The 25,312-nt window shown below is 44.5% G+C and overlaps 1 long non-coding RNA gene across 2 annotated transcripts in view; it reads left to right on the top strand.

Moving 5' to 3' along the window:
- The first annotated feature begins 266 nt into the window (after window positions 1–266).
- Window positions 267–25,312, top strand: part of LOC141408978 (uncharacterized) — a 67,958-nt gene continuing 42,912 nt past the window's right edge. The window contains exons 1-2 of one of the 2 annotated variants that reach the window (XR_012426926.1): window positions 267–455; window positions 13,692–14,982. This is a non-coding gene — a long non-coding RNA (uncharacterized lncRNA). Of the gene's footprint in view, window positions 456–13,691; window positions 14,983–25,312 lie in introns of those variants that run through there. The other variant, XR_012426927.1, reaches the window with a different exon arrangement.

Below are 25,312 nucleotides of genomic sequence, written 5' to 3' on the forward strand. Positions count from 1 at the left end.
AGATCATGCCACTGCCCTCCAGCCTGGGTGAAAATAAGAAAAAAGAAGAAAATGTAGATCGTGTTTTATATAGAGTGTAAAAAGTAAGGAACAGAGACCTGCAAGTGCTAAAGAGACACTAATAGGGAACGCTAAAGCAGTCAGGTGGATCCAGCCAGGAATACTTCCTCGTGGATATTCAGAAATTTCTCAAGGACTCAGTGTTTACTTTTCATTCTCCTGTGAGTGGTTCACCAGTCTTAAGAAGTCTCCCTCATTTCCACTCTGGGAAAGCACTTGCTCTCGTGCAAGCTACACAATGGAAGCATTTACTTGTGTTTGTCTTGTGCTTCGGCTGATTCGACTGCGGTGGACCTTCGTGCATTCTTCCTCGTGCCGTGTGCTCCGGAGACCCTGTCTGCTGCTGAGTCTCTTCCAGGGCCCCACAGATGCAGCCTTTCCAACGAGATTGTGAGGTAAAGTTGCTCGGGGAATTGTTTTGAACTTTCAGATATGCCACTGTTCCATGAGGTGGAACCTGTTCTCGACTGTTTTTGTTTTGTTTTTTGTTTTGATATAAGTTCTAGCTCTGTCACCTAGGCTGGAGTGCAGGCGTGACCTCAGCTCACTGCAACCTCTCCCTCCTGGGCTCAAGCCATCCTCCCACCTCAGCCTCCTGAGTAGCTGGGACTACAGACGCACACCACCACACCAGGCTAGTTTTTGTATTTTTAGTAGTGATGGGGTCTCGCCATGGTGACCAGGTTGGTCTCGAACTCCTGACCTCAGGTGATCCACCCACCTTGGCCTTCCAAAGTGCTGGGATTATAGGTGTAAGTCACCACACCCAGCCTGTTATCCACTGGTTTAAAGACACTCCATATTTGTCTGTAGGGAAGCTTAGCACAGCATGGGCAAACATAGCCCCGTGTTTCAAGGGAAATTTTGTTCTAAGGGCTCAGATGTCTTAGCCCTATAATTCAACTGCCATCTTCCCCATCGTAGTTATCTCTTTCAAATGCACAACTGCAGTAAATGATGTGGGGAAGCTTCCAGGCCTCCTGCCTCCCTGCCACACCCTGGCACATTCTCCAGCTAGTCCGGGCCATGGGCATCGCCAAAGCAGTTCTGCAAGTGCTAGTTGTCACCTCAAGCTGTCTTTCCCTGGCATCACGCCAACTGTTGTTACAGACACCATTTCCACACCCTCCCCTCTGTGGCCTGGTATGAGCATTTTACTAAATTTCAGTATTCCTTGTCACTGCTGCTGCAAGTGTAGCATGAAAGACTTGTATGGTAACAAAAAGCCTCTTGTCTAAGCAGGTAGGGGGAAAAACATATAGGAAGCCTGATCTTCTAATTGCCCAGGAACTGGCAGGTGACCTTGCTCACCAATTATAGAGCCTTTGATTTAAGTCAAATAGCAAATCTATTAAACCTGATACCTTTGAATGGATTGAGTAGCTATGCTGTTATAAACTACTTTAAAATGGCAGTAATCTGAAGAATCCAGAGGATGATAAGAAACGTGTCTACTCACAGGGCCGGAACAAATCACAGAACTGGCCCAAAGTATGCTAAGCCTTCCAAACCCAGAACCAAACCCAGATAGCATCGACTGGAAGGATTTTTACTCTTTTTTCCTCCAATAATCTTAATTCCAGCAAAGCCAAGTCTTCTCAGTGACAAGAAAAATAAGTCAGGGTGTATTTTTTTGTTTGCTTTTGTTTTTAAAATAGCACTTTTCTCCTAATTACAAAATCCATTTATGCTTCATGGGGAAAGCTTGGAAAACAAAAACACAACAGATTCAAGGTTACTTAAGATCTTGCCAAGACTACTTTAGGCATTCTAATATATGTCTCTTTTATATTTAAATAGATTTTTTTTTTTACAAAAATTACATGTTTATACATAAAACCTTTTGGTTTACTGATGTATGTATTTTACTTAGCAATATGTTATAAATATTTTCCATACCAATTGATATTTTCTTTAATATGTTGCCTAGCAGCTACATACAGTTCTGTCATTTGGACGTATTATAATCCTTTATTTATTAAGTCATAAGTAAGGCTTTGATGGACATCCTTGAATGAAAATCTTTAACTTCATCTCTGATTACTCTTAGGATAACCTCCTAGACATTTACTTTCTGTTATTAATACATGCACATGTTTTTAATCAGCAGTCTTCAAGTTCATCCTTTGATTCTACTTACTTAGGAGTTATTTCACTAAAAAACAATAACATGAATATAGATGCCAAAACAAAAGGAATAAAAATGCCTCCAGTAGACCCAGAAACATGTTAAAGATTGCAGTTGTTCATTAAGGAAAGCTTTAAGGTCAGACCAGAGATGAGCTATTTCCTGAAACGTCAAATAGAGAAAATGAGCGGATGTCAACAGAGAAATTCAAGAGAAGTTACTATAACACAATTTCAAGTTAAATTTCTTAACACTTCCAGAAACAAGTGTCATTGAGGAAAGTAATACAGTTAGAAAAGACACGGGCACACTGTCAAAAACAATGTATTGCTTGCAGTGATAATAAATAAACTTCCAACATTTGTAGATTAGTATGTCAAAGATAAAATAGTTGGTGGTATGAGTCACATGTATTTTATTTTCTAACTGTGTTATGGCTACATACATTTAAAGAGTGAGATAGCTTTACAAGGTTTATTATGAAAAATAACAGTGGTCCCACCCAGTTGCTCTCATTTTCTCCTTATCAGAGGCAACCATTTTTCACATCTTTTTAGCCATTATCTTGACATTTGCCTCCATAATCCTAAATAGTTTATTTATATGCTTGTTTTTACCCAATACTTTTCTGGCTTTTTGTTAAATCAATTGAGAGTACTTTTTAATTTTTTTTTTTTTTTTTTTTTTTTTTTTTGAGACAGAGTCTCCCTCTGTTGCCTAGGCTGGAAGGCAGTGGCGCCATCTCGGCTCACTGCAGCCTCAACCTACCAGGCTCAAGTGATCCTCCCATTTAGCCTCCCAAATAGCTGGGACTACAGGCATGCATCACCATGCCTAGCTAATTTCTTTTATTTGTTTATTTATTTATTTTTTTTGTAGACATAGGGTCTCACCAGCTTGCCCAGGCTAGTCTTGAACTCCTGGGTTCAAGCGATCCTCCCTCTTCAGCCTCCCCAAATGCTGGGATTACAGGTGTGAGCCACTGTGCACCCTGCCACTTCTTAATATTTCTTAGATGAAATCATCACACTTCGACTTTCCACTGTGAAAGATGAGAATTTAACTCTATTTCCACCACCATCAACACACATATACATCTTCTCAATGTAGTTATCTATCAATCTATCTGCATGTGTATATGTATGTTGTATAATCTTGGTTAGATCAGTAACCAGTGATTACATTATTATAATAATATTCTCTGATTACTTTTCTGTACAATTCTGTTTTTCCTGGAGTTAATAATGATAGTTTTCTTTGTTGGTTTAGCTTTGTAATGGCAAATATGTATTTGCCATTGAGTCAACTTCAACCTTTCCACCTAGTCAAGAATTATTTAAAGACACTCAGCTGTCTAAATCAAGACATTCTGATGCATTAACTATTCTGCGATTTTTGCCTAGAAGTCATCTCTCCTAGAAATGCTGATGGCTCCAACCTGATCTGGTACACAGATCAGACTGCCAGGTACACAGTTGCCTCACCCTTGTCCTGAGGGGGTCTTTCATGCGAGACCTCCTGTTTTCTAAAACTCGTGTCTTCCTTTTTCTTGATCAATTCTCCCAAGAGATTTTCAAGAAAAAGTGCTTGGGAATTAAACATTTTAAGATCAAGAAAATGTTTTTGTGCCACCCTCTCACTTGATTAATATTTGATTGAAAATAGAATACTAATCTAAAAATAACTTCAATAGCCTCATAATTTTAGGTGGAATTGATCCATTACTGTGTAGATTTCAGAACTGTTGAGAAACACAAAGCCCTTCAGATTTCCAGTCCTTTGTAAGTAGCTTGGTTTTCCTCCCTGGAAGCCCATAGGATCTTCTTTTGGTTTTAAGTGGTCTGAAAGCTCATGATGCGGTACCTTAATGTGGTGTTATTTTCCCCGGTTGTTCTGGATGTTTCATTCTGTAAAATCTTCTGATTGAGTGGTTATTTTCATTCCTTCTGTTTTTGCCGTCTTATCTTTTCTCTTTTCCCTCACTTCTGTTTTTATTTTTGTTCCACTTTGAGATAAGATAACTTTATCTTCCAAAACCTCTTGTTGGTTTTCCATTTCAGCTGCAGTGCTTTTAATTTCTAAAAGCCCTCTTTTATCCCCTTGATATTTTTTATAGCATAACAGCATCTTGTTCGTGTTTCATGGATGCTTTCTCTGAGAATTTAATTATATTTTTAAGTATTTTTTCTTAAATGGTCTCTGTTTCTCCAATTTGTTTTTTGCTATTTGTTTTGGTTTCCATCTTTATTTTTAGAGGTTCACCTCAAACGCCTAGTGACCCCTGATACTCTGCTCATATTTAAGAGCAAAGCCTTAAAATTCTGATTGGAAGCTGTCAACACACAGATGGGGCTTATTGAATGTGAGCTTCGGTGTAAAGTGACCAGGTTGGGCCATTCCCTTAGGGAACCTCTGACATTAGTATCTTTAGGTCTTTCCTCTTGAACTGGGCAAATTCCCCAGAGAAGAACCATCTGGTCTCTTGCCTGGAGGGTAGAGACCCGGCTGTCAATATTATGGGAAGAAGCCTGGGGGTCAATGCCCCTGTTTTTATGGTATCCTTATTGTTAACTGTGCCTAGTGTTCCCCAGGACAGAGACCCCCTCCTCTTAGTACTCAGTCCAGAAAATAACACTTATCTCCTGCTGGGAGTGGTGAAGAGCAGCCCCTGGTCTACATAGAGCAGGCAAAGCTATCTAGAGATCTAACTGCCTGTTGACTAGACTTTTCATCAAGAGTCGTGTTTCTAGTCTCACCTTTAAACCCATTTCCATAGATACTTGTGTCGTGGATGCCTGAGCCTTTGGGTATCTTTGTAAAATTGCTGGGCGTTTTTTTTTGTTTTTTTTTTTGGTTTTTTTCCGACTATTGGCTAGGATTCTGCCTCCTCAGGTCAGCCAAATTGATCAACACTCATCCATCTGCTTACTGGTTTCCAAAATTTGTTGCTGTTATCTTTTTATTCCTATTGGAATTATATCCTGTAAAAAACAACGTCATTTAATTGGGGTTTCAAAGGAAGAAACTCGTGCATGAACTCCTGGAAGCTTTTAAGGAAGAGAAACCAAACTTTTCAGGAAGAGAAACCAAACAGTAAAACTACTACCACAAAAGTTCAAAGGGCGATATGCTGAGGGGAGGGTGAGAGTACAAGGAAAATGTCCCAAGCTTAGCTCTTTCTCCTAAAGCATGCAAGCGGAATGCAACCCAACCCAGAGAAAGAGGGAGCTAGCTCCTCACAACAGTAGAAAACCAGATTGGGAGGAAGCTTTATAACGATTGGTGATTTTATCTGCCCCAACTCATGTAGACCTACATTTGAATGTAGGTGATTTTCTGTACCAAAGCCTTGATAGGTGTGCATTTGACAGGTGTACCTTTGAATGTAGGTGAATTCCTGTACCAATGACCCTGGTGATGTTATCACTCTCATTCTTCAAATGAAGCAAAAGGCCCAAGAAGGCAAAGTAACATATTCATGATTACAGCGATCATCAGTGACAGGGTCAAGATATACACTCTTGTCTTTCTGATACTAAACTTATGTCCCTTGGCCATACTGATCATGTGGCACTCACAGGCCATATTGTTAATATTACACTTGAGAGTGACCAGCCGTCTATCTGTACTGTCCCCACCTTCTCCCCTGCCTCACTCACACTAACACTTGGAGCCGTGTGCCCCGTAGTTCTTCTTCTTCTTGCAGGACTGTTTGCCTTCTCTCCTCTGTTGGGAGGCTCATTTGTTTCCTTTAACTTCTTGGTTTCCAATTAGACAAGATCCACATTGCTGACAGATGGTCAGGGTGTGGTTCTTAGTGATGTTTATGGATAATGTAACTTCATCCAAATAATGTCTTGGGGGTTACTCAGAGAAATTTAGCAGATTAGCTAAAGGAAAGAAAGAAGTTTGATGTTATCTTTGCCAGATATAATGGATTAATAGCTAAGGACAAGTGATGATTTCTTTTGTGTATTACTTACAACATAGAAAATGAGTTTTTATTTCTAAATGATTAGTTTCTGGTCCATGCTTGGATGAGCCAGAAATATAGCTTTGTTGGCACTCTGGTTTTATCCATTTTTCTTCAATTATTCCTTGAGGTTTTTTTTTTTTTTTTTTTTTTTGAGACAGAGTCTTGCTCTGTCACTCAGGCTGGAGTGCAGTGGCGCAATCTCGGCTCACTGCAACCCCCGCCTCCCAGATTCAAGCAATTCTCCTGCCTCAGCCTCCTGAGTAGCTGGGATTACAAGCGTGCGCCACCATGCCTGGCTAATTTCTGTATTTTTAGTAGAGACGGTGTTTCACCATGTTGGTCAGGCTGGTCTCAGACTCCTGACCTTGTGATCCACCCGCCTCGGCCTCCCAAAGTGCTGGGATTACAGGCGTGAGCCACCGCGCCCGGCCTCCTTGAGGTTTTGTATGTTGCTACTCCTTCTCCTTGCTCTGCTAACAACTCTTTCCAGAATTAACGCTTTCGGATATGAGTATTGTGGAGGATGCGGAAAGCGCGGCCTGGTATAAGATCACTGAACCAATGCTGAGTGTCACCGATAAATCTTTGCACCGTCCCTAGGTACCACTGGGTACCACACCAGGCCTAGGGTGACAAAAAAAGGAGAAGATAAATGTGGGGGAAAAGATAAAGGACATAAAAGAAGGGAGGGCAAGAAAAAAAGGAGGGAAGGGGAAATAGAAGAAGGGGTGCTCCTGGGTGAGGGCGGCTAATCTGGCAACGAGACCCCCAGTCTCTGGCTCCACACCTGTGTCCCCCCCCTCCCCGGGGCCTGGGTATTGCACCACAGGTCCAAAGGGCAAGAGTTCTTCACCTTTCATTTTGGCCATAGTCTGGCTTCCTGTTATTGTCTCATTTTTTTTTAACCCATCCTATTTTCCTTTTCACTTCAAATCTCAGTAATTGCAGCAGCTTCTGAGCATGACTCAGCCCTCAGATGTGATCGGTACAGCCCACAGAAAGTTTCACAATGCATTGGAATGCCTGCAGATAGACCTGCACGTCTGGAGGCATTGGAATGCCTGCAGACAGACCCGCATGTCTCGAGGCCTCAGACTCCCTACTTCTTGTTACATCCCTCACTTCCCGGCTTGAGCTGCCTACTTGGCCTTTTAACGCATTTGCGTATGTGACACCTGGCTTCCACCCTGTGAGCCCTAATCCGCATGTGACCTCCTAAGTATTATTTTATGTGTCTGTGTTCGTCATCCACCACCACATCCTGAAGTTACTGAAGGCAGGCACTGTCAGTAAAGGTCTCCCACTGCCGCTTGGCTTTACCACAGCTGTAACAGGAACCACAGATATCACCATAGCCGCCATTTAGTGAGCTCCTCACGTGTGGCAGGGTCTGTTCCAAACACTTTACATGCGATAACTCATTCGATCCTAAAATACAAAGAGGTTTAGATGAGGAAACTGAGGCACAGAGTAGTTAGCTTGGCCAAATTTAACACAGGGAAAGCCCAGGACTCCAAACCCTTTCAACTTTACAGACTGTGTGCCCAATCACCACACCCAAAGCCAATTGCCACCATTGACAGTGGACAGCCACTGAGTTATTTACATTGGAGAAGTCATGGGGAAGTCTGGGAGTTGAGGTGTCTGGATTCCAGTTCCTAGTCTCTCCATTTCCTTAATTTCTTTCCTCTCTATGTGAGGGGGCATATTAAGCAAACAAATTATGATGTATCCCAGCTTTTCTGTCTTTAAAATGGGAAGAACAGACCACCTGTATCCATCTACTGCCCAGAGAAGCCCCGTTTGTTGATGATGCATCTCTTCATCAACAGCCCGTCAGGGCTGCAACTCTTCTGAAGGAAGGTTGAGGGAAACCGTGAACAAAATCAGAGAACAGCTTTCAGAGCAGAGCAATAGCTTACTTTATGAAAGCTTGGGACACGTTCCTTTTTTTTTTTTCTTCTATAATGTCTTTGAGCATTGCAGGAATGCAGCACACCAGGTGTTAGCTATTTTCTTAGAGTCCAGAAGTTTGCAGTACAAAAGCATTTGGAATTGCTTTTGAATGCCAGGTATTTAAAGTTGCCAACCTAAGACTTATTAATAAAGCTCTCCACTGCTTATAAGTGAATGTGATTAACAAAGCCTACTTAATCAGTTCATATAATCTGATTAGCTGGAATAAAACAGGTATCTAGCTCCCCTGTATTTTGCTGAACTTGCACTGCACTAAGGGATGTCTATGCTGCAAACCAATTTTTTAAATTTGTGTGTGAGAGGTACGAGCCATGCCCAACACCTTCCCAGGGTGCCATTGACTTTTTGACTCATCCATACTCATCAGCAATCTCTCCAGGGGCCCTGTCTGATCTATCCAACTCCTGCTGGCAGGAAAGCTCCAGTTCCTCTGCCTGCCACGTTCTGAAGTCACAAAACTGTGCAGCCTCCTCTGGGCCCCCTGAGATCATGATGTGGGGAGGGGGTAGTGGAGCTGAAAATAGCCTCTGTTTGAGTTACAGGGACAGAGAATCAGGGGCAGCCACCCAGGGTCACCATCCGGTGCCACCCCCTGAGGGTCACCATCTGGGATCCATCACTTGAGGCCACTACCCGTAGCCACCATCTAATGCCACCTCCTGGGGCCACTACCCAGGACCCTCCCCTGGGGCCATCGCCTGGAGCCTTGTGAGTCAGAGCAGGTCAGGGTGCCTGTTCCTGCCTCTCCAGAGCTTGAGGTCTGTGGATCACCGTTTCCCATTCCTCTCTAGCAGTTTCCTGGGTTGTTTAAGCAAACAGCTGCTCCCTCATTGTGTCAATCGCAAATCTGGGCTATCACTGGAAGGAAAAATGGAAAAAATCAAGCAAAAAGGCCTCATTAACATCATTTAAAAACTCCTCAAATTAAATGCCTAGATCTGCTCTTCCAGTTGTATTTACCATAATCCCATATTTTTTTCTCCATGTCACAAGCAGCCCTGAACACGGCTTTCTGATTTCCACACCCCTTTGCCTCAGCTCCTCTAAACTCAGAATGTCCTCTTCCCCATGCTCCGGGCTGAGCGAGGTGAGTGGAGAGGGGGCTATCTGAGCCACTCCTAACCAGCCCCCTCTCCTTTGAGTCCTCTTCAAAATTCAGGCCAAATATTACCTTTCTGGCTCATTCTTTGACAAATTAGTCTACAGGAATTTTTGTCCCTAAACTCTGATACTATTTCAGCCCATGAGTTACTTATTTAACATGCAGTGAGCTCAGGTTGTTTATAATCCATCTTCAGGATTGAGGAAACAGATAAAGAAAGCATGGGTCCTTGTCCCAGGGAACTTCCAACCTAGGGAAACCTACTGATTCAGATTAAGGTATTATAGCATGGTGCGTGCTAAACTAATTATGTGACAAATTAGTCACATAACTGTGGAAGTGCTTCCCAGCAGGGGGAGAAAAATCACTTGTAATAGTCAGAATTCAGCATGAGATGCATCATCAGGGACAGTAGGTACCCCCAGCAGTGTGGCTTCACGCAGGATTCAGCCAGGTTCTGCATTTACTCAAGTACCCTTCAGCATACACTTCGCAATACTTTTAATTGGATTTCTAAAAAATCTCATAATAAATGACCCTTCCTTTCCTCCTCTTGTTCCCGATTTAAAAGTTCTTGGCCCTACACAAATCTCCAGTTGCTCATGTGCATTGCTGAGCTCTAATCTAGGATCTAAACAGCCCCTGGGAGGTAACAGTAACATTCCTAAACATTGCCATCCTGTGGCCACATGAAGAGAGAAGAGGAAATGGTCACGGACGCTGCCATTTAAAGAGAGAAGTCAAGCGCAAGCTACAGTCCCCAGACCCTCCTTCTCACTCCATATCATGCCCCCAGACAATCGCTAGCAACCATAAAGATGAATTCCTGACCTGGAGAGGCTGCTACCCAAAAACAGACCCACAAGCAAAAGCATTAATGAATGCAGGCCCTCCTATCAATTCAAACGCTCTGCATCTTGGGAAGTCATATTTCTCAAGAGGGCAGGTTTGGGCAGGCTACCAACCAGCCACTCCTCCGAAAGTGCTGGTCTTCAGGAAGGTTGTAGACAGCCTGTTCTTAGAGGCTGCACCTCTTTTTCAGGTCAGAGTTTCTGCCTTCTGTTTGAATAAGGCTGTTGGGAACGGCACCACAGATTTTCAAATGTCTCCAGGAAGTCCCTTGCAGCTGGTAACCCTGCTGTTAGGCCATGTTGACAGCATAGGCCAGGCCTTTGGGACTCTGGCCAGTGATGCTGGCTAGGGAGGAAGGGGGATAAGCCTGAGTCTGTTTGCCTCTTGATCCGTGTGGGTCATTGTCACTGGGGGATACCTAAAATTGAGCCTGAGCAGCCAAGCATGAAGAGAAGAATGGACCCCATGCTTGACCTGCTCTTGGACACTTGATAGGTAAGACACTCACCAAGGTCATTATGTTCCCTGTTCGCACTATCCCAGGCTGGCTTAGGTAGCCTAGTCAATCTAGACAGTCTTAGTCTGTGATGAGGTCAGGTTTCTTTGCTAGGAGTCATTTCCCCCACTCACATAAATGGAAAAAATTCATCAAACACATGCTTGTTTGGTCAGCTCTGCAGCTTATCACACAAGGTGATGAGCACGTGACTTTGTCAGCCTGCAAATTTACTGGAGTAACTGCTGATGGACAAAGAAAATAGTTGATGCTAACCCCTCCACTAGTGACAATAATGACAGAAATATCTTACATTTGATTGAGTTTTTAAGCTATGTATGTACTGTGAAACACAGGCATGAATTTTTTGGTTGGGAAATTGATACTCTTTCAATTAACTAGAATGGAAAGGATGGAGAGCAGTTTTGTAATTTTAAAACATTAGATTTGTTTTTCTAGCCTTGAGTAAATATAATTAGTAAGGATAGAATGAAAATTGATTACCTTCTTTTATCTAACAGAGAATGATAGTAAGAGTCATGCCCATGATTGGAATCCCAACATTTATTTGATTAAATGGTCTATGTATTGAGCACCCATAGAGTACACTGCACAGACTCAAACTGTGGGAGCTTATGACCTAAACAAATCTCTCCAATGCAAGGCAGTTGTGTGATGAGGCTTTGCATACATTCCAACAGCTCATTACTATACAGCACTGCGTCTGCAAAAGGAAATAATTCCAGACATGGTAATCAAGAGGGCATTGTAGCAAGAGGATGATTTTGAAGTGATCCTCCAAAAACCCAAATATTTTGACAAGCAAAGCCAATAATGGAGGAGGGGCATTTCACATGGACGGAGTGGCTTGAGCATACCTTTCCTGAAGCAGAAAACTATGTTTAAAAAAAAAAAAAATAATAATAATAATAATGTAGTTTGGGTTAGCTAGAATAAAGGAATCTAGGAGATAAAGTTAAACAAATAGTTTGGTGTAATGTTATAAAAACCCCTGAAAGCCAGTATATTAGTTGGGGTTCAGTCAGAGCCTATACAGCTCAAGACCAATTGAAATAATTTCATAAGAGGAATTAGTTACAAAGGTGTTGGGAAAGCTGAAAAGTTAATAAGGGATGGTGAAGCCACCTGGGCTTATCACCAACAGGGAGCTGCTACCACCCATAGGGCCAGAGCCTTAAGAGCTGGGGCTCCCCTGGAGGAGCTGGATCTTGGGTGGATGCTGCCCAGTAAGATCTGGGTCCATGGAGGGAGTCTGGCAAGAGTTTGGAACCCTAAAGAAGAGCACTGCCACTAAGAGACACTGCCTGACTTGGGGCAGAGGGTGTCCCCTGGCTTCTTCCACTACCCTCCAATCTCTCACCAGCACACTGGCCAAACACAGCTGCGAGCTGGTTGGCAAGAGAGCCTTGGATTGGAAATTAATTTGCGGGGAAAAGCAGGACAGATCTGGGAGCAATCAGGCAAGCAACAGCATAGTCATATTGTAGGATTGGACTATTCATTGTAGGATTAGACGATTCATTAAGTAGTGAATAGTCCAATCCCACAATCTGACTGTGCTTGGGGTTTTTGGAGGAGAATGTTAGCAATCATGGCATTGCAGTTTGGGAAGGAGGGGGTCCTGGAGGAGAATGTAACAATCACAGCATTGGAGAGTGACAATAAGATCCATTAAATTGCTGTGAACTTTTATACAATCATGGTGGGCTGAAAGCCTCCAAAAGATATCCACATCCTGATCCCCAAAGCTTGTGATGTTACCTTATATGGCCAAAAGACTTTGCAGATGCTACTAAATGAAGATTTTTTTTTTTTTTTTTTTTTGAGATGGAGTCTTGCTCTGTCACCCAGGCTAAAGTGCAGTGTGGCACAATCTCGGCTCATTGCAACCTCCGTCTCCCCGGTTCAAGAGATTCTCCTGCCTCAGCCTCCTGAGTAGCTGGGATTACAGGTGCCACCACCACACCTGGCTAATTTTTGTATTTTTAGTAGAGATGGGGTTTCGCCATGTTGGCCAGGCTGGTCTCGAACTCCTGACCTCAGGTGATCTGCCTGCGTTGGCCTCTCAAAGTGCTGAGATTACAGGTGTGAGGCACTGCACCCAGCCTAAATGAAGGATCTTGAGATGGGAAATTATACTGGATTATCCAAGTTGACCCAATGTAAACACAGGGGTCTGTATAAGAAAGATGAAGGAGGCATCAGAGTCATAAGGTGATGTGACAGTAGATGCAGAGGTTGGAGTGATGTGCTTGGAAGATGGAGGGTGTGGCCTCCCAGAAGCTGGAAAAGGCAAGGAAATGGATTTTTCTCTAGAACTTCAGAAGGAACCAGCCTTTCCAATAACTTTAGCCAACTGAAAGTGACTTAGAATTTCTGGACTCCGGAACTGGAAGAGAATAACATTGTGCTGTTTTAAGCCATTAAATTTGTGTTAATTTGTTACAGCAGCAATAGGAACTGAATACAGTATGGGCCAAGTGCATAAACTGTGGAGACTTCACATTCCCAGGTCTCATTTCCAGGGCCCGCTGGCCAGAATTATTCTTTTTCTCCAGTTTAAATCCTTTGAAAATGTAGATTACTCCACAAGCTCCTAGGCACGCGGTGATACAAGTCCCTGCCCTCAAGATGCCTGTTTACTCCACCCTAGGTGGAGGTCCAATCCATCAGTAGGTCCACTCCATGAGGACCGACAGTGTGTGTGCACGAAGCAGATGCAGGTCCTTGTGGTAGACTGCTTCTGAAGTGGGTTCTGCTGTTCATGCCCTGATAGAATTCCCTCCCCTTGACGGGCGGGCTGGACCTGGTGACTTCCTTCTACTGGCTACACTGGAGTAGATAGGATGTCACTTCCAAGAGTGGGTTATGAAAGACTGTGACTCCTTGCTTGTACATTCTCCTTCCATCCTTCCCTCCATTTCCCCTCCTCCCCGCCTTCTCCCGCCCCCTCCTCCTCCTTCTCTTTCTTCTCCTCCCCCTCCTTCTTTCCCTCTCTTTCTCTCTGCACCTCTCACTATCTCTCTCTCTCTCTCTCTCTCTCTCTCTCTCTCTCTCTCTCTCTCTCACTCACTCTCAGGAGCCAGCTACCAGCAGATGCATCCAGGAGACCTCCCAGCCTGTGAAGACTCATTCTTCTTCTGAGGCCTCACGCCTTGAATAGGAGACCAAATAGGGCCAGCATTTATTTGTCTTGGGCCGCTCTGTTTGTGCAGGCTGTCTTCCCGCAGTAACCCGGAGCGTCGCTTAAGGAGCGTGGGGAGAGGCAGCAAGCCCGCCGTGAGAATGCTTTCGTTTGTGTGAAGGCCCCCACAGGCCCCGGCCGTGGATTGCTTATTTACGTTCAAGAAATAAACATTGAAGAATGAAAATCAAAACCAGCAGGAATTTAGACAGAGACATTCTGGGTGGTAAGGCAGATTGTGTGATGATTTCACAAGCAGGATTTCGGAGAGGATTCTGTCCTCATACTAATATGTTTGAGGGTGGAACAGTCCGTTTTCTCGCTGCCCTGCTGTTACCTGCAGTCCTTGGATTCCAGGCCCCTGTTCTTCCTTGCTTTTGTTCTTACCTTGCCTCCGTTTATTAAGGGCTTATTGGATGCGACGCTTTGCACTGAGAGCCTTCTGTGAATCCCGAACATTTGAGATGGGTCTCAGTTAATTTAGAAAGTTTATTTTGCCAAGTTTGAGGACCCACGCCTGTGGCACAGCCTCAGGAAGTCCTGCCGACATGAAGACTTCACATTCCCAGGTCTCATTTCCAGGGCGCACTGGCCAGAACTATTCTTGGTCAGGGCGTAGGTTAGTTTTCTACATTTTAGGGAGACACGAGACATCAATCCATACACGTAAGAAGTACATTGGTTCAGTCTGGGAAGGCGGGACAACTCGAAGCAAAGGCGGGAAGACTTAAAGCGAAGCGGAGGGGGCCTCCAGGTCACACGTAGGTGAGAGACTAATGGTTGCATTCTTTTGAGTTTCTGATTAGCCTTTCCAACAGAGGCAATCAGATATGCATCTATGTCAGCGAGCAGAGGGGTGACTTTGAATAGAATGGGAGCAGTTCCCAGCTTGAAGGGGCGCAAGATCTTATCCTTTCACACTTCTATGCTCTGCTCATTTAATTCTCACAGTTCAGTGCGGCAGGCACCATTACTAAACCTATGTTACAAACGGGGAAACATATCTAAAGAGGTTCACATCTTTCGCCAAGGTCACAGAGCAGTAAATACAGACTCTGGAGTCCAGCAGCACCTCAACTTTTACTTTAAAGCCAAGCCATTAACCGTTGGGCTTCACGACCTCCCTCAAAGAAAACTGCTGCCTGCCTTTCCTTTTAAATAAAAACTTTGTTCTTTACATTCTAAATTGATTTCACTTGTCAATAGCATTATGTATAAACCCATCTCCTCACAGTTTTATTTATGTATTTATTTATGTATTTATTTTTATTTTTTTGAGACCGAGTCTCACTTTGTCACCCAGGCTAGAGTGCCATGGTATGATATCAGCTCACTGCAACCTCTGCCTCCCCAGTTCAAGCAATTCTTACGCCTCAGCCTCCTGGGTAGCTGGGATTACAGGTGCCACCACCATGCCTAGCTCATTTTTGTTATTTTAGTAGAGACGGGGTTTTGCCATATTGGCCAGGCTGGTCTCGAATTCCTGACCTCAAGTGATCTACCCGCCTCAGTCTCCCGAAGTGTTTGGATTACAGGCATGAGCCACCGCACCCAGACCCACAGTTTTATTTTTAAAGAGTTGGCTGTAGTGCAGGTTTCTCAGTTTCAGCACTATGGACATTTGAGGTTGGATGATTCTTTGTTGTGGGGTCTGTCCTGTGCATTGTAGGATGTTGAGCAGCATCCCTGGACTCAGCCCACTAGATGCCAGTAAAACGCCCCTTACCCCTGCAACAACTGTTGGAGCAGGATGAGCCACAGACAAAACTCCTCAGACACCAAGTTAAAGAAGGAAGGAGTTTATTCAACCGGGAGCTTTGCAAGACTCCTGTCTCAAGAGCCAAGCTCCCCGAGTGAGCAATTCCTGTCCCTTTTAAGGGTTCACAACTCTAAGCGGGTCTCCGTGAGAGGGTCGAGGGTCGTGATCGATTGAGCAAGAAGAGGTATGTGACTGGGGGCCGCATGCACCAGTAATCAGAATGAAACAGAACAGGACACGGATTTTCACAGTGCTTTTCCATTAAATGTCTGGAATCTATAGATAACATAACCGATTAGGTCAGGGGTTGATCTTTAACTACCAGGCCCAGGGCACAGCACCAGGGTGTCTGCCTGCGGATTTCATTTCTGCCTTTTAGTTTTTACTTCTTCTTCCTTTGGAGGCAGAAATTGGGCATAAGACAAGGTGAGGGGTGGTCTCCTCCCTTACTGTGACATTCAAAAATGTCTGCAGATATTGCAAATGTCCCCTAGAGGAATAGGGAGCAAAATCATCCCCACTTGAGAACTGCTGGGCTGGGCTAGTGTTACACCCAGTGCCTATTTCCAAAGGGGCAGTGGATTTCAAGAGCTCCCCCTCACCATTCTCATCAGCTCATTCTAGAAAGTATTTTCAACCTACGCTTACATTAGAGTATCCTGGCAATGTGGTCATTTTCTTTCTTTCTTTTTTTTTTTTTTTTTTTGAGACAGGGTTTTACCCCAGACTGGAGTGCGGTGGTGCTATCTCAGCTCACTGCAACCTCTACCTCCTGGGTTCAAGCAATCCTACCACCTCAGCCTCCCGAGTAGCTGGAACCACAGGTGTACCCCACCACATCTGGCTAATTTTTATAGTTATGGTAGAGAGGGACTTTCATCATGTTGCCCAGACTGGTCTCAAATTCCTGGACTCAAGTGATCCGTCTGCCTCAGCCTCCCGAAGTGCTGGGATTACAGGCATGAGCCACCACGCCCGTTCTCATTTTCAACTAATCCTCAAGAAAGGAGCCAAAGGATTATTAGAGGCATAAAAAGTTCTGTAATTTCCACAGGCACAGCAGTGCTGAGTGGGGCAGTGGAGTAGCGACAGAGGACTTGGTGAGGAGCAGAGACCATCAGCCGTTATCTCTATGGCACCAGCATCCACAGGATCCTCTGAGACCCATCACACAGCTTCACTATTTGATTGTTTGGGAATATCTAAATTCTCAACTCTAAAACATGTGTTGTTTGTGGTTGTCATTGTCACAAGCCCTAGGACTCTTAGCATCATGGAGCAGACATTGAGATTTATAAATGAGGAAAAAGAGAAAAAGTACTGCAAAAGTTGCTCAGGCTCACCCTATTCACCCTTGTCTAGAGGAGGTACTTGCTGTTGCCTTACATACGGAATTGAATACAACTTTTGGAGGTTGTGTTAGCTATTTTACATCCTTAAGGGAACTTTTAGAAAATACCATATAGAGGCTTCATTGGAGTTTCGGTTCCTTCGGACCCTGAGACAGTATTTGGATGCTAGTAGTTTATTTGGGAAGTGACCTCGGGAAGCATGGTAAGAAGTTGGGGAAGGGAAGGAAGCCACTGACATGGGCTTTAACAAATGGTGACCTATGTGGGCAACCGTGGCTCAGTTCCACTGGGCCCTCCAACGGGTTGTGCCAAACACGAACACGTCTTAGAACTGTGCCTCTAAGCCTTAGCAAGGGGGAATATTTATCTACCAACTCCCATTCTTCGCTGGTTGAGGGTTGCTCCTGGGACAGTAACTCCAGGCCTGTCTAGGCTGTCGCTTCTGCAACCAGGGATGCTCTAGTGGACAGAGAAGGCCCTTGGTCAGAAAGAAGCAGTAGTTGAAGTTAAGCAGACAGCTGAGCTGCATTAGTTTTCTATGGCTGCATAAAAAGTTACCCCAAAATTTAGTGGCTTCAAGCAACACACACTATGATATCGGTTTCTGGGGGTCAGGAACCCAGGCACAGCTTTCCTGGGTGATTCTGCTCAGCTTCTCTCAGGGGCTGCCAGCAAGGTTTTGTCTGGGACTGCGAGCATCTCAAGGTTCAACTGGGGGAGGATCCATTTCCAGGCTCACTCAGGGGTTTGTGGGCAGGATTCAGCTCCTCACAGGCTGATGGGCTGAGGAACTCAGTTCTCTGCTGGCTGTTGGTCAAAAGCCACCCTCAGTTCCTTGCCACAAGGGCCTTCCATGGGACAGCTCACACGTGGCAGCTGGCTTCCTCAGAGTAAGCAAGCAGAGGGCAAGAGAGGACAAGCATGACCAAAGACAGTCTTCTGTGTGTAACCCAACCTCAAAAGTGACGTCCATCACTTTCATTGTGTTCTATTTATTAGAAATGAGTGCTAAGTTCATCCCACAGTCAAGGGGAAGGAGTTACACTAGAGATGGAATAGCAGGAGACCCCCAGGAGCTAATGTAGAGGATACCTATTGCAGGGGTGTAGGCAAACTGCCCACCAAAGTTCTAGGTGAACTCTCGGCTTAGCCAAGGACTGTGACTGGGGCACTGGCACGTCTGCCCAGGTGAAGTAACTTCATGCTGCTGCACTGTCGCTAGTCACTGGGAACCATTGCAGTTGTCTTGAAACAGAGAGGCCCTGGAACACAATATTTTTAAAGGTAAACATTATTAAAAATAAGGACATTTCATTAACCTGGTGCAGATTTAAAGAGTCCTTCTGTCTCTCTGCAGATCTGAAACTCACTTCAACTGAGTGACAGGGGCTTTGCTAAGTTCCAGGGACACAGTATTAAATCCAGAGCAATCCCCACCCTCAGGGGACTACATCTGCTAGAACTGAAAGGGACCGAAGCAAGCATGGCAGAACAGGGCAGTAACTGCTGTGCCGGATGTCAGTACACGCAGCAGACGGATGCCAGCCCACTGGGCTTCAGGCAGTCAATCCCAGCAGGGTGGGGAGGTGACTGCCTCTCCTTCCTCTAGAATGAGGCTTGCGGGATCACCAGCATTCTTACCATGTGCCTTAGTGTGCTTTAATCTTTCGTGAAGATTTACTGTCAAGCACTTTCCAGGTAGGCGAGCCATGCTTTAGGAGGGACACTATGCTTGGCCCTCAAGAAAAACAGGAATAAAAGAGAAAGAAGAGGAAACAGAATGGCAGAAACTAACATATCCCAAACACATCGGATGACAAGCAGCTCTCCCTCTCCCACCAATTAGTGTCCAGTATCTGACCCCCACCCTGCCACACCAGCCCTCTGCCCCGCTAACCAGGCCACCTGCCCTACCCTCCACTATGGGTGGGCACTCCCAGGTGCTGATCTAATATACACCTGCCTACCAGCAGTATTGGAACCACAAATGCCTCCACAGCAGACAGCTCCTCACTGTGAGAGCACTTTATCCCCTTTATTTAAGACAAACTTTAGGCCGGGCGTGGTGGTTCAAGCCTGTAATCCCAGCATTTTGGGAGGCTGAGGCGGGCAGATCATGAGGTCAGGAGATGAGACCAGCCTGACCAACATAGGTGAAACTTCGTCTCTACTCAAAATACAAAAATTAGCCGGGCGTGGTAGCGCACACCTGTAATCCCAGCTACTCAGGAGGCCGAGGCAGGAGAATCGCCTGAACTTGGGAGGCGGAGGTTTCAGTGAGCTGAGATCACACCAGTGCACTCCAGCCTGGGTGACAAAGACTCCATCTCAAAAAAAAAAAAAGAAAAAGAAAATTATCGTGAGGTTAAATCCATTATCCTGGACATGAGAATGAAGTTCAATATCTTATGATATTCACCATGTCTACCAGGCTGGTTTTAAACTCCTGACCTCAAGGGATCCACCTACCTCAGCTTCCCCAAGTGCTGGGATTAAAGGTGTGAGCTGCCACGCCCAGCTCTGTTTATTTTTTTAAACTAACTTCTGTTGAATCAGTATCTTCAGAGGGTGATTTAAATAGTTAATTAACCATTTAATAACAAATAATTATTCATATGAATAATGATGTAAGTCATTAAATTATTTAAATAATCATTTTAATACTTTCGGTGCCGGTGGGTGAGGACATGGGACCTTGTTTCAGAAACCCCCGTGGTAAGTGCCACTCACTGCACCCCTTCACCTGTGTCTTCTAAATGGCACCTCATATAAGCATACAAGGGAAGAATGAGGGCCCTGCTTTATAGAAGAAGAAATGAGGTGTGGCTAAGCGTCTCTTAAGTGACTGAGCTGAAAAACTGAACTCTTATCTGTGCAGCTCCAAAGTCTATGCTTTTTCAACCACACCAAATACCCTAAGTGCCCAAAACAAACCAAAGAACACTACTGTATTTTGCAAACCAAAGAACACTACATGTAAGTTGCAAATCCATTTATCCTATAACTTTTTACTGTCCTTACCCCTTCATGTCCATTTTTCCCTCCTCACCTTCACTAAATCTCACATCATTAAAATCTACAGTGTAGAATGCTTCCTCATGTACATTCTTGCCTAGTCCATTTTGTGCTGCTATAGCATAATACCCGAGACTGGGTAATTTATAATGAATGGAAATCTGTTTGACTCATGCTTCTGGAGACTGGGAAGTCCAAGATCAAGAAGCTGCATCTTCTTACCGTGAGGGTCTTCTTACTGTGTCGTGTCATCACATGACAGAAGGCGGAAGGGCAAGAAACGACAAGAGTGAGGAGAAGGAAAGGGGCTGAATTCATTTTTTTTTTTTTTTTAGATAGAGTCTCACTCTGTTGCCCAGCTGGAGTGCAATGACACGATCTCAGCTCTCTGCAACCTCCGCCTCCCAGGTTCAAGTGATTCTCCTGCCTCAGCCTCCTGAGTAACTGGGACTACGGGTGCATGCCACCACATCTGGTTAATTTTTTTTTTTTTTTTTTTGGTAGAGACGGGGTTTCACAGTGTTAGCCAGGATGGTCTTGATCTCCTGACCTCATGATCCGCCCGCCTCAGCCTCCCACAGTGCTGGGATTGCAGGCATGAGCCACCATGCCCGGCCTGAATTCATTCTTTTATCAGGAGCCCACTGATGTGACATTACTCCATCCATGAGGGCCAAGCCCTCATGACCCAATCATCTCTGAAAGCTCCCACCTCTCAATGCTGTTGCAATGGGGATCAAATTTCCAATACATGAACTTTGGGGGACACATTCAAACCTCAGTATCTCTGAACTCTCTTTTCTCTCTCTGAACTAGTCAGTCTTACTTGCCAAGCGTCCACCTCTGGTAAAACCCAACTCTCCACCCATCTTAAACCCATGCCCAGGCTGCTGACTGTGGCTGGAGAAAAGCACGTGCTGGAGGATATGCTCCAGTGGCCCTCAGCCTTCTCCAGACATCCTTTGAAGTGCCCCTGGACCTTCCCTCCCACTGTGTGCTTTCCTCCAACCTCACACCCTACTCCCAGCTCCTCCCTCTCAAGTGGTACCTATGCTTCCTGTTTCCCCTAAAACCTTCCACAGAGGGCACCCGAGCTCCCCTGCCCTCCTACTTTTACAGAAGAACAGTCCTGCTCCTGTGTAAGGGCTACAGTCATGTCCTCCCCAACCCCCTCACCTGGTCCTGGCCTTTCTCCCTCTCTCCTGTATCATCAATTCCTCTCTCTACTGATTCATTCAAACACACAGTTCCCATTCAACCCCATCTTCATGCTGCTACCACCCCATTTCATTCCTTCTTTATAAAGAAAGTTAAACTTCTTAAGAGAGTCATCTCTATTCTCCACCCCTAATTCCTTCCCTCTCATTCCCTCATCAATCCCCTATAATAGGACATTTGCCCTCACCCCTCACCAAAACTGATCTTGTCACCATTGACCTCACATTACCAAACCCAGCGGCCAATGCTCAGCCCTGCCCCCGCCTCCCCGGCCTGTTGGCATTGGACTAAGCTGATCCTTCCCTCTACTTGGAAGCACTTTATTCCCTTGGCTTCTGGAACTTCCCCCTCCCAGATATTCTTGTGCTTCAAAGGTGGCTCTTTTTCAGTCTTCTCTTCTGGTTCCTCCATATCTCCCCAACTTGTGAATGTTGTAGTACCCCAGAGATTATCCTTTGTCTTTTCTTTTTAATCAGCTATCCTCTCTTGGTGAGCTCAGTTAATCTACAGCTTTAGACACATCTAAACACTGCAAACTCTCACATTTCCCTCTGCGGACCAGATGTCTTCTCTGAACTCCAAACTCAGAGATGTATCTGCTTATTCAAGACCTTCACATACATATCTAATAGACATCTCAAAAGTGATACATCCAAAGCTGACCTGCATCCATGAAAGTCCCCACTTTCCCACCAAGCCTGCCTTGCCTCCCTGCCTTACCTCCATCTCAGTTACCAGACATTTTTGTGGTCCAATTCTTTAGTCCCAAAACCTTGCTGTCACTAAAGTCAGTGGGGTTTCCTCAAATCCCACATCCAAGTCATCAACAATTCATGTCTCTTTTTCCTTTAAAGTATATCCAGCATCTGATTACTCCTGAGCACTGCTACCATCCTGCTCTGCACCATTATCCTCTCTCTCCTGGATTATTGCAAGCGCCTCTGACTGGTGGCTCTGCTTTTGCTGTACACCCAGCAGTCTATTCCCCATACAGCAGCTCTAGCAAATCTGTTAAAATTCAAGTCAGGTAGATGATACTCCTCTGCTGAAAATCCTCCAATGACCAGACTGAAAGCCAAAGTCCTTAAAATGATGTGGGATGCCTGCATGATCCGGCCCCTGTCACCTGTTGGTCCTCAGTTCCTCCTACTCTTCCCCTTACTCTCTCTGCCACAGTGGCCCCTTCTGTTCCTTGAACATACCAGGCATGTTTCCACCCCAGGGCCTTTGCACTGGCTGTCTCTCTGCATGGGAGCACCTCCCAGCTATGAATATGGCTCACTCTTTCAAGTCTTTGGTTGAATATTACTTTCTCAGTGAGGCCTTTCCTGAGAAACCTATTTGGAATTATAGCACCTTATATTTCCAAATGCTGTTTTTCTGGTTTTATTTTTCTCTATAGCATTTATCATCATCAATATACTATATTTATCATTTTGTCAGCTGTCTCCCCTATTAGAAGATATGTCCCTTGAATGCAGGGAATTTGACTGGTTTGTTTGGTACTGTATCCTCAGAGCCTAGAGTTGTGCCTGGCACATAGTAAGTGTTCAATAAGTATTTGTGGGATGAATGAATACTCAGCCCAATTCTCTGAGATGCCCACATCCTTTCTTGGTAAGAAGTTGGCTGTTTCAGAAGTCCCCAGTGTCCTTCAGGTTTAGGAGGCAAAAAGTCTAAAGGTTAGTATTCTCTGCCCCTTGGGCCTTGTATTTATAATAGTGCCAGGCCTAAACTCCAGTGAACCTTAAACTCCAGACTAGGCTTGATCCACTTTCTCCCACCTTCCAGGCATGTGCATAAACTCAAGGTTCAGAAGTAAAATCAAAGAGACGGCCCTACTCCAAACCACCTGCCTGTCCAGGGTCCTTCCAGTTGTTATTATTCTCTGTCTTCCCTGAACTTGTCATCGGGCTTTCCTAAGAGGGAGAGTATGGCCATCCATCAGTGCCTGGGGCCGGCCCATTCCTTGGGCCAAATCCCACCAGCAAGCAGAAGAATGGCAGCTACTACCCAGCTCACCCCACAGACAGGGCCTGTGTCATGAAGCTCAGGAACCAGGAGTTCTCAGTAACACAATGGAAATGATGACACCCAACTCACGGGCTCTGATTCTTTCCTAATTTCCAATACAACCAGAATCTGGGGATGGGAAAGGAAGAAGCAGAAGAGGAAGAGCTAAGAATGAAGCTAATGAAATAAGCTTTCCCCTTTCTCTAGGGACACCATCAACTGTGTCTCCAGGAGATTTAAAGGGCGGGGAACATCACACACTGGGGCCTGTCGTGGGATGGGAGTTGGGGGAGGGATAGCATTAGGAGAAATACCTAATGTAAACGATGAGTTAATGGATGCAGCAAACCAACATGGCACATGTATACATATATAACAAACCTGCACGTTGTGCACATGTACCCTAGAACTTAAAGTATAGTAAAATAAAAAATATTATAAAAATATATGAAATATATAAATAATATATAATAATATAATATAATATATTATATTATAAATAATATGTAATAGTATATTATAAATAATATGTAATAATATAATAATATAATATAATAATATAATGAATAATATAAAAATATAATAAAATATAAAAAATAAAATACAATAAAATAAAAAAATCCATTGATGAGTGGATTTTACAAGTGTGGCGTATTCATACAATGGAATATTATTAAGCGATAAAAAAGGAACTACTGCCACATGCTACAACATGGATGAACACTGAAAACATTAGCCATGAACTACAGGTACATGCCACCACACCCGGCTAATTTTTGTATTTTTAGTAGAGATGGGTTTTCACCATGTTAGCCAGGCTGGTCTTGAATTCCTGACCTCGTGATCCACCCACCCCGGCTTCCCAAAGTGCTGGGATTACAGGCATGAGCCACCACGCCTGGCTTATCCTTTTTTTTTTTTTTTTCAAATTAGCTGATTAAAAAAAAAAAAAGTATTCCCAAGCTGCATAAGCTTTAGGATCCACAAAACCTGGATGTGCCCAGGTAAACATAATTTTTATGATCAGAAAAAAGTAACCATGATTTAAGCTTTTTTATAAAATTATTAATGCAACTCCTTTTGTGCAGTGCTAGGGCCCCAAGGAAAGCAGAGCCTTTGAACCTCTTGAGATCTCTTCTCACAGTCACCTATAATGGAATCGTCATGTGACTTCACGGGGAATTTGATCACAGGCTTAGGCTGGAATAATTCACAGGTCCCTCCAGGCTGGAGAGAGGGAGAAACAAGGACACACAGCTCTCCCCGTCCATGTGGGAGGTGACTTGAGAACACTGGTGTTCCAGGAGCTTTTCCAAGAGTAAACAGCTCAGGAGCATCACGAGGAGAAAGGTTGTTTTAAAAAATAATAATTTGCTTATTTATTTTTTAAATCCATGGCTTAACTTTAGCCCTGTGGAGTCACCCTTTCCTTTAATATTTAAGAAAAACTGGCTCCAAGTCTCTAGTGCACAGACTGTAGGAAAGCTAGAGCCCGCTCCTCTCCCAGGTCTGTGGATCCCTTTGCCTCACGTTTCAAGGAGCAAGACTTTTAAATCCACTCCAGACAGAGTTCTAAGTACAGAGACAAACAAGAGACATTATTATAAAAATGAGCCATTGTAAACCTGTCCTTTCCTCCAGGCCCTCGGGGGGTGGTGCGGGGGCTGGGCGCAGGATGCGCTTGAGCTGAGTGGGAAGGACAACTGGGAGACCCCATTCAAACCAGGATGGAGGGAGGCTTTTCCGGGTTTGAGGTACAGGGTATTTTCAGGCCTCCAGAAAGAATTCAAGAAGGAGGCAGAGTAGCAGGACTCCTGTGGTTTTACCAAGAGAGGGCATCCCTCAGGGAGAGGCAACTGCTCTGAGAATAGGGGGTCTACTCCTCACCCCCTGCTGCCCCCCTTCAGTTGTATAGACCCCTTAGTCAGGAATCAAGCAAATTAGAGACTCAAGATTTCAAGATCGCTAAAATTCAGGCTCATAGAAAATAAACAAGATGCCGTGTTTTTACATTAATACAAGATTTTTGTCCGTGGCTAATCAAGAGATAGCCTTATTGAGTTAACGGGATCAAATATTCTGGTTCTGGGATCCTCCCTGTAATCCTGTAACCATGCTGGCTGGACTCTGCACTACCACAGTTTCTGAAGCAAGCTGCT

Source organism: Macaca fascicularis, chromosome 17 (assembly GCF_037993035.2).
Source record: "Macaca fascicularis isolate 582-1 chromosome 17, T2T-MFA8v1.1".
Taxonomy (NCBI): domain Eukaryota; kingdom Metazoa; phylum Chordata; class Mammalia; order Primates; family Cercopithecidae; genus Macaca; species Macaca fascicularis.